The 8,791-nt window shown below is 51.0% G+C and overlaps 1 protein-coding gene across 3 annotated transcripts in view; it reads left to right on the top strand.

Moving 5' to 3' along the window:
- Nucleotides 1–185: 185 nt before the first annotated feature.
- FAM110A (family with sequence similarity 110 member A) overlaps nt 186–8,791 on the top strand; it is a 129,411-nt gene continuing 120,805 nt past the window's right edge. For 2 of the 3 annotated variants that reach the window (XR_002829449.1, XR_002829448.1), the window contains exon 1: nt 186–296. The gene's annotated coding sequence lies outside the window, so the exon portion shown is untranslated. The remainder of the gene's footprint in view (nt 297–8,791) is intronic. The other variant, XM_023754343.1, reaches the window with a different exon arrangement.

Genomic DNA, 8,791 nt, shown 5'->3' with positions numbered 1-8,791 from the left:
CGCCTCCCCGCGGAAGTAGCGCGCCGACAGGCTGGACTGCGGGCTCTTGGGGTCGCTGTACTCTTCCGGCGCCGCCGCCGGCGGGTACGGAGGCTCCGCGGGTGCCAGCTCCAGGCCCGGCTTCTGGTCCACATCATAGCCGGCGGGGGGAAGGCAGTGCGGGGCGTAACCTGGAGGGGCGAGAAGGTGGCGGGAGAAGGTGAGGCGCTGAAGAGGGCTTCTCCCTTGGGGCAGGTCACCGCCCAGGCTCTCCAGCTCCGCGTTCCTTGACGGCTCTGGAAAGATGGTGGCGGCTGGTAAGACAGTGGGCGCTGTCAGGCGTCTTTGCTCTCGGTGTCAGGCTGCCTAGGTTCAGAACCCTTTTGTGTGGGCCCCAGTAAAAATAACCCCCACCCCACCCTCATGGAGCACAGAGCCCCCACGGTTCTACTGGCTTTGTTTTCACTAGCTTCTTAAGTGCTTACAGCCACACGGTGAAGGTCTTATTTTTTATTGCACCCACTTTACAGATAGAGAAACTGAGGCACATAGAGTCTAAGCTCACCACTAGGAAATGATGGAGCCAAGATTCAGACCGTGGCAGTCTGATAACCAAAAGTTTATGCTTTCTCTCTTCTGACATTATTTTGCCATTCCAGTCCTATAGCTTCTCTGAGTCTGTTTCCTCATCTACAAAGTGGAGCTTATAATTGGACACTCCTTCGCAGGGTTTGGAAGTACTGGGTAAAGTGATGAATGGAAACATGTGTTAAGCTCTTACTGTGTGCCAGGTTCTGCCTTGATGCTTTACCCATGTCAACCCATTTAATCGTCACACACCCCACCAAGTAGAAACTCTTATAATCCCCATTGTACATGGAAGGAAATTGAAAGAGAGAAAGGGAGCACGAAGTAATTGCTATATAAATGTTAGCTATTCTAAGTATGCATTTTACTTGGTTGAGAAAGTGATTTCACCGATGATTGTTTAATTGTCTGCCTTCCCCACCAGACTATGAGCTTCCCAGGGCTGGATCTGTGGGCCCAGACTGTGCCTGGCTCCAAAGAGGTGTGTGATACATAGATGTTGTATGAATGAGTCACAATCCTGTTAGACCCCAGCCCCACTTCAGGGTTGCTGGAAGATTTAAGGGGTCAAGTGTATGGTCTAATAAGTGTTCTAGGGAGGGGACTTCCTTGTATTTGCTCTAGAGTCTACTTTGCGAATTCAGCTCCGCCGCCTCCTCCCACCTCTCTAGAGTTGTCCCGGAAATCCTGTGCATCTAGAGTTGTACCAGAAATCCTGTGCATATGGGTTTGAGGGATTGGTGAGTGTGCAGGCTGGGGCTCTGGGCCACCCCAATTTGTCTCTGCCTCCCAGGGCTTACCGTGGTCTTAGCACTCTCCTGGAGGACCCTGGGGCTTGGGCTCCCAGGGGAGTTTCTGGCAGACATGTACAAACTTGTCATCCTAGTACTAAATTACCAAACGTTTCCATTGTCCTTTGATTCCAGAGAACAATGGAGTTTAGCTCCCTTTGCCTCTCACCTGGCATTTAGGATGGTCACAGGGTGAAATCTGTGCCGACTGTCTGCCAACCCTGAAGGGAGAATGTGTCCTTATGGTTCCCTCTGTCCCTTCAACTGCTTGCACAGGATCCTCTGCACACAGATGTGATTGGGGGTTGTGGGGGTGGAGGACTCAGTAGGGAGGGGCTCTGTGGTCGGATGCAGACAGGGCTGTGGTTGGGGGAGGTTTGCATAGCCTCTCAGCATCCTATTCCCCCCTCTTTTATGCCTTCAGTCTGCAGATTCTCCTACTCCAGGAATCAGGCCCGGTATTCAAGCCCCCAGATGTTCAGGGAATATTGTTTCAGACTGAGTTAAATATCTGTTGGGCACTCCTAGATCCCCTTCTTCTCCTTTAGTATTTTTCCCATTGTACTTACTGATGGTAATAATAATTGCTTGTGTTTATTAAGCACTTAATATATCTAGGCTAAGTGCTTCACTTCCATCACCTACCTAATTGAATCATCACAAAAATTCTTGTATTGCAGATAAGGAAACTGAGGTGCAGAGTGGTGATGGTACTTGCTTAAGGGGTGGAGCAGGGAATAGAATTCACTGCATGCTCCCCAGTTTTCCATACCTTGGGAGGTCCCTGAGGAAGGGGTTGTGGTTGAATTGTTCACTTCCTATAAGTGGGACCAAAGCTAGTGGGCACGCAGTATTTGTGGAATGGGTGATAAAGGTTTGCCAGGCCAGCCCAGCAGGGTCTGCTGCAGGCTGTTCTGTCTGCCAGGTTTTGGGATGACTTGATTCCCTGCATAGATTCTAGCTGGGTTACCTTGAGTAAGTCATGCATCTTTCTGTGCCTTAGGTCCTTTCTCTGGATATGGGGATAGAATACAGACTATTTGGAGGGGGTTGCTGACAATGTGACCAGTGCTTTGCATGTTTTCTTATGAAGGGAGGAGGGCATATTGATTAAGTGTACACTTTAGTGCCAGACTGCCTGGGTTGAGTTTCAGCGTTACGATTCCCAGCTGTGTGATCTTGGACAAACGACTTGACCTCTCTGTGCTCAGTTTCCCTAGCTGTAAAATGATGGGTAATAAAAGCATCTAATTCATACAGCCCATGAGTAAACAATAAATGAAAAGTAAATAATAACCAATACTCCTAGAGTGCTTATGTGTCAGACACTATTTTAAGGGCCTTACATACATGAATGCATTCTACCCTCATGGCTCTAAGGTTGCTGCCATCTTACAGATGAGGACACTGAGGCACAGGTAGTTAAGTAACATTCCCAGGGCCACACAGCTAGTAACTTAGAGTTAGAATTCCAACCCAGTGCCTGGCACGTTGTAAACTCACAATACATGTTGACCATTATTGTTAAATAATAACGGTTCCCCAGAGATGTTTCTGTGCTGCAGTTTTCTTGGCATCTGCATGGATAAATCTTGCTGCTCTTCTCTGTTTCCTCATCCAGGAGGTGTGATTTCTACCTCATGTTCTGATGAGAAAACTTCTGATGGGTAGTAGTTTTCACCCAAGCTGGGCTCTCTGCAGGCATCGCCATCTGGTGGCAGCCTGCAGCACTGCAGCATCTTACTCCTGTCTCTTGGAGGCTCTTTATATAGAAACTAGAGGCCTGGTGCACGAAATTTGTGCACTTGGGGGTTGTTGGGAGTGGGACTCTCAGCCTGGCCTGCGCCTGCTTGCAGTCTGGGAGCCCTCGGGGGATGTCCAACTGCCGGCATCAGACATCCTTAGCGCTGCCACGGAGGCAGGAGAGGCTCCCACTGTCGCCGCTGCGCTCGCCAGCTGTGAGCCTGGCTTCTGGCTGAGCAGCACTCCCCCTGTGGGAGCTCACTGACCACCAGGGGCAGCTCCTGCACTGAGCATCTGCCCCCTGGTGGTCAATGAGCGTCATAGTGACCCGTGGTTCCCCTGTTCAGTTGATTTGCATATTAGCCTTTCATTATATAGGATAGGGGTACCTCCAGCAAAGGTTGCTCATCTGCCTAAAGACAGATGTGGAATTCCCTTTGGGACAGGAATTTGTGGGACGAGACCTGACACCCAGCAGCTATGGAGTTTAGCATGGGCTGTGGGGGTAGGGTGGAGATATTAAGAGGAGGTTTGCTTTGTGACCTTGGCCAGGTTGTTTAACCTCTCTGAATTTGATCTGTAAGGATGAAGGTTGGGATTCTCTAAAGACATCTTCTGCATCGTGCTGAATAGATCTGTCAGTGATGCCCATTGTCCTGTCCCTCACCCCCATCAACTCCATCTCATTCTTCTCAGATCCACAGACCTCTCCCTAACTATGTGATCTCTGGCAAGTTATTTAACCTTTTTATGTCACATCTGGATAAGGAAGCTCATAATAGGATGGAGTGAATTAATACATATAAAGCCCTTAGTACAATCCTGGCACACAATAACTTCTCAAACCGTTATTATTATTCTCATTATTATTATCCCTTAATTTCTGGTGATATCCTTCCGATCTGCCAGAGAGTAGGAGACACACATGGGTGTCTCAGGTACAAGGTAGTTATGTAACATGCCCAGGGCACATGTTGTGTGGCCTTGGGCAAAGCACCTCACCTGTCTGGGCCTCAACCCTGGAGAATTCTTTAGGACACTATAAGCCGTGCTCTAACGCTGTTCGTGGGACCTGGATGGGTTTGGGGTGCCTTCCTCTGTCCCACAGGCGACTATAGAAGGCTGAGCTGGCGGTTTCTCAGCTGAAAGGGAGAGACAGGGCTCTCTTGTGTGGGTCCCTATAGAGGCAGGGGGGCCTAGGGACCCAGGGAGAAGAGACCTGGCGTTCATCCTGGCCCGTGTACTCATACCCTAGATCTGTGACCTTGGGCATGTCATGCAGCCTCGCTGGGCTCAGATTCCCCCATTTGAGGTATTGGAACTAGAGACACCCTGCCATGTGGGGTGGCAGGGAAGGCTCAGAAACACTTTGGTGATGTGGAGAGGTCTTGTACATGTCACCTGAGAATGACTTCTGGTTTTCCCTGCCTCAGAGTCTTGATAGTTCAGATTGGAGGTCCAGAATCCATTTTTAAACATCCAGCACCCAAAGGAGTGGTGGGAATGGAATTTTATGAGAATTAATAAATTCTCTGCAGACACTGTCTCATCCAGCTGCGGGTGGGGGAATCTCTGATAAGTGTGGCTAGGACTGCTACGATTCCAGCTCCCACTGGGTCCTCCCCATGGGCACTGCACTAATAAGCCCAGAGAGGGGAGAGGATTTGCCCAAGGTTACTGGAGGAGGTGTTAGGGTTGAAACCCTTCAAAGTCTGTGGTTTTCCCAAAACACCTGAGTGGGCATGGAGACCTGCTGGGGGAGGAAAGATTTTCAATCAGTGGGGGGAAGGGGTGGTGGATTCCTTAAAATAATATCTACCAGTTGACCTGTGGCTGATGGGATGGTGGGGTGATGGGGGTAGGAGAAGCCATTGTTCTAGAAAATGCTGTAGCCCCTTGTAAATAATAATTAATAAAAGTAATGACTAATACTATTGAGCACTTACTGTGTACAAGGTACCCTATTCAGTGCTTTAATTAGCTTGTGTCTTAGGGAGCATGATGGTCACTTCTGGTGCCCTAGTTCTACAGAAACAGGCCCAGAGAGGGGCCTTGGCCCATCTCAGATCACAAAGCAAATTCAAGTCAGAGTGAAGCTGGCCTCCTGCCTCCCAGTCTCTCCCAGATTCCCAGGGTCCCAAACTTCTTCCAGGGAGTTTCCAGCCCTGCTTGCCTGTCTGGAGATGGGCAGAAAAAGAGAGGGCTAGGTGGTGGGCCAGCTTCCCAGGTGGCCCACTTTCCCGAGGAGAGCCCAGCCCTGCTTGGTGGAGGGGGCTGGAGGGGCTGCTGCCTGGGTATATTTAGAGCTGCTTCTTGCTGTGCCAGGGCCTCGGGCCTCGAGAATCAGCTCCAGCCAGCTGAGCAGAAAGCCAGGTCTGTCAGCAGCAAAGCGGGATAAAAATAGTTTCTCCTGTCTGCTCACAGAGCTGGGCAAAGGGCTGGTACCTCCCCTTCCCCTTATTATAGCATCTTTGTTAGCCGTTTCCTGGGCACTGGACCAGATACAACACCCATGTCCTCCAAGGGCCTGGCAGCTGGTACACCTGCCCATTGGGGAGGGGTCTCTGAGTCCAGATGAGCAGAGGCAGAGTGAGGTCTGGTCCACTATGACCAGGGCTGTAGGGCCTGGTGCTCATGACCCCTGACCCCTGACCCAGACCCAGGGACTTTCTAGAGGATTCCAGGGCCCCTTCGCACCAACTCCATCTCCCGAAATCCCCCACATTCTGTTTTTTCCTTACTGTGACCCAGTTCCTGTGGCCCACAGGGAGGTCCACAGCTCTGTAGGAATCAATAGGAAAGATTTTTCAAGGGGTCTGGAGATAGAAGTGGGTGGCTGAGGGTCATGAATTGCCCAGTACTGGTTGGCGGAGCAGCCTCCTGCTCCTTCAGGGAATCTCCGATAGGCCATTTCTGGGCCTCCGTCTGGAGAACAGGTGTCTTGCACAATGTGTGCCCTCCCTCCAGGCCTCCTGCTTCCTGCCCTACCCTCTCTCTGCCCAGAAGGGTGTAATCAGAGAGCCCATTCCAACCTCCCTTCCTGCCCAAAGGCTGGCAGAGGACGCTCCAGGAGGGACCACAGCTGGGAAGGAGGCCAGGAGTTCTGGGGGCATCATCTCTCTCAGCACGGTCTCACCATGCCCCCCAGCGGCCTTCAGGCTGTGGGGTCCCTGGAATGTGGATGAAGCATCCACCAGGGAGGTGTGGCACGGTCCACCATTTATGCCCTTGTGACCTTGGGCAAGTCATGGGCCCTTCTAGCCCTAGGTTTGCCTCTGTAGGTCAGAGCTAATACTCCTGTGTGCTCATTGTCTTTTGTCCACTGTGTTTGTGTGTGCATGGGGAATCTTTGGGGTAGATAGGGTGTCCCAAAAATGTATACACACACCTTGAATAATTATAAAGGCAGTGTTTATAGAAAGGAATTTCATTTTCAAAATTGAACTATCAGCTGTTAGAGTGTGTATACATTTTTTGAGGACACCCTGTATAAATTGCTGTGCTGACATAGGGACTTGGTATGCTATCCTGTCCTCCCTCAGGAACCAGACGTTTCCAAGAGGGGAGCCTCAGCGCGGACCCCTCATGTACCCCTTGTTGGCCCTAGGCTTTAGGGCAGCGGTTCTCAACCTGTGGGTCACAACCCCTTTGGGGGTTGAATGCCCCTTTCACAGGGGTCGCCTAAGACCATCGGAAAACACATATATAATTACATATTTTTTTGTGATTAATCACTATGCTTTAATTATGTTCAATTTGTAACAATGAAATTGGGGGTCACCACAACATGAGGAACTGTATTAAAGGGTCGGGGCATTAGGAAGGTTGAGAACCACTGCTTTAGGGGGAACCATGAGCCCCAGATTTCATATCCCACATGGGCCCTGTTATTCCACACTCCCACGGACTAATTCTTAGGAAGACCAGATTTCTGGATCCTCAGAAAGTCAGAGCTGAGAGAAATCAAATTCAACTGCTTGATTTCATGAGAGGGAAACTGAGGCTGGGGTAGGGAAGATTAGTCCAAAGCCACAGAAAAAGCTAATGATGGGTCTAAGTCTTGAACCTAGCTAGCCTTGAGAATGGTCCTGGACATGACCTTGGGCTAAAAATTGGACCTGTATTTTGATTCTGGACCCTGAACATTGACCTGGATCTGATCCTGGACATCGAAACTTGAACTTGGACATGGATTTGTTCTGAATCTTGGACTGGACCTATAACCTTAGACATTGACCTTGGACCTAGACCTTGAGCCTAGTCCTACACCTAAGGTTGAATATGGACATTGGACCTGGACCTCAGATCTGGACTTGGACATTGGACCTGGACCAAGACTAAGATGCCTGGGAAAGTCATGGTTAAAGAACACCCAGATGGGTCTGCTCTGTGTCATTGGGCACCTCCTCAACCTTTTCTGGGTTTCCTCTGCCAAAATATTGGGGCAGCTCTTTTGTATCCCTGCTCCCCAGATGAACTTTCTGAGGTGTGGGGTGTACATGTTGGGGCCTATCAGCCGGGCTCCCAGGCCTTGCCTGGAGCGACTTCCCGGCGCCATCAGAGGGAGTGAGAGGAAGTGGGCACTGTTGTAATGTGGTCAACTAGATAAGCCCATGGGCAGAAGTAGGAGTGCTTCCTCAGCCTGCTAGCAGGGGAGGCTTAATGTAGCTGTAGAGGGCAGACAGCTGTGTTATTGGATTGGCATTGATCCCTCATCTGCCTGGGTCAGATGCACTCTGAAGGAGTGTGTGTGTGTGTGTGTGTGTGTGTGTGTGTGGTGGGGTTGGGGGGCCGGCAAGGCCAGGACAGGGTGCAGAGGAAGGGGGACCTGGGGCTCAGCTGGAGTGCAGAGTTAAGGCCCAAGGAAGGTAGACACTCAGTTGGGGTCCACAGAGACCGCTGCTGTGCAAAAGGGTAGGCAGCAGTCTCTTCTGGGATGGTAAGACTCCCCAGCACCCCCCAGGAGAGGAGCCCGGGCCTGTGAAGGAGTGCGCTTGATGGAGCTGGAGGGACAGGTACTGAGAGGGTTAGGAGGATGTGAGTTGGCATCTCACCCACAGAATGAATCTGTGCTCAGAATTACCCAGGGGAGAGGAAGGGAAGGGAAGGCCCCAAAGAGGCAGAAAACAGTGGAGAAGCAAGAGGAGCAGGAGGAAAGAGGCAGTATATTGGAGAGGATGGTGAAATTAGAACTGGTCTTCCTTCTTCGGGGAGCTCTGCAGAGGAACCTGGAGCTTTCCTCATTTGGGGGCTGCCTCTCCCCTATTTATGGGTTCTGTGGTTTGGGGGGAGCCTGGAGACCAGACACCTGCTGCACCCTATGCCTAGCCCATGGAAGCGGAAAAGGAAGGGAGCAGGAAGGCAAAAAAAGAGCATTGCTGTGTGTGCGTGTGTGTGTGTGTGTGTGTGTGTGTGTGTGTGTCCTCCAGGAATTCTCCAGCACTCCCAGGCATTCCTGGTGCTGGGGGTACACCTTTTTCATTTGGGGTCTTGCATCTTCATCAGTTAGGAGCTGTGGTTCCCTTGACTTCCACATTCACAGCCCCCCCTCCTCAGTGCCCCCTCCCCCCCATTCCCCTCCCACCATCCTCCTCCTGACCCTGCAGCCCTTGCTGTAAGAATGGCTTGTAAGAGGATCTTTCTTATAAATGGGAATATATCAGCCCCAGGCCCTCCCCTCCCTCCCTCCC

This window comes from Myotis lucifugus, unplaced genomic scaffold (genome assembly GCF_000147115.1).
Source record: "Myotis lucifugus unplaced genomic scaffold, Myoluc2.0 scaffold_60, whole genome shotgun sequence".
Classification (NCBI taxonomy): domain Eukaryota; kingdom Metazoa; phylum Chordata; class Mammalia; order Chiroptera; family Vespertilionidae; genus Myotis; species Myotis lucifugus.
This window is presented reverse-complemented; position numbering and strand designations above follow the sequence as displayed.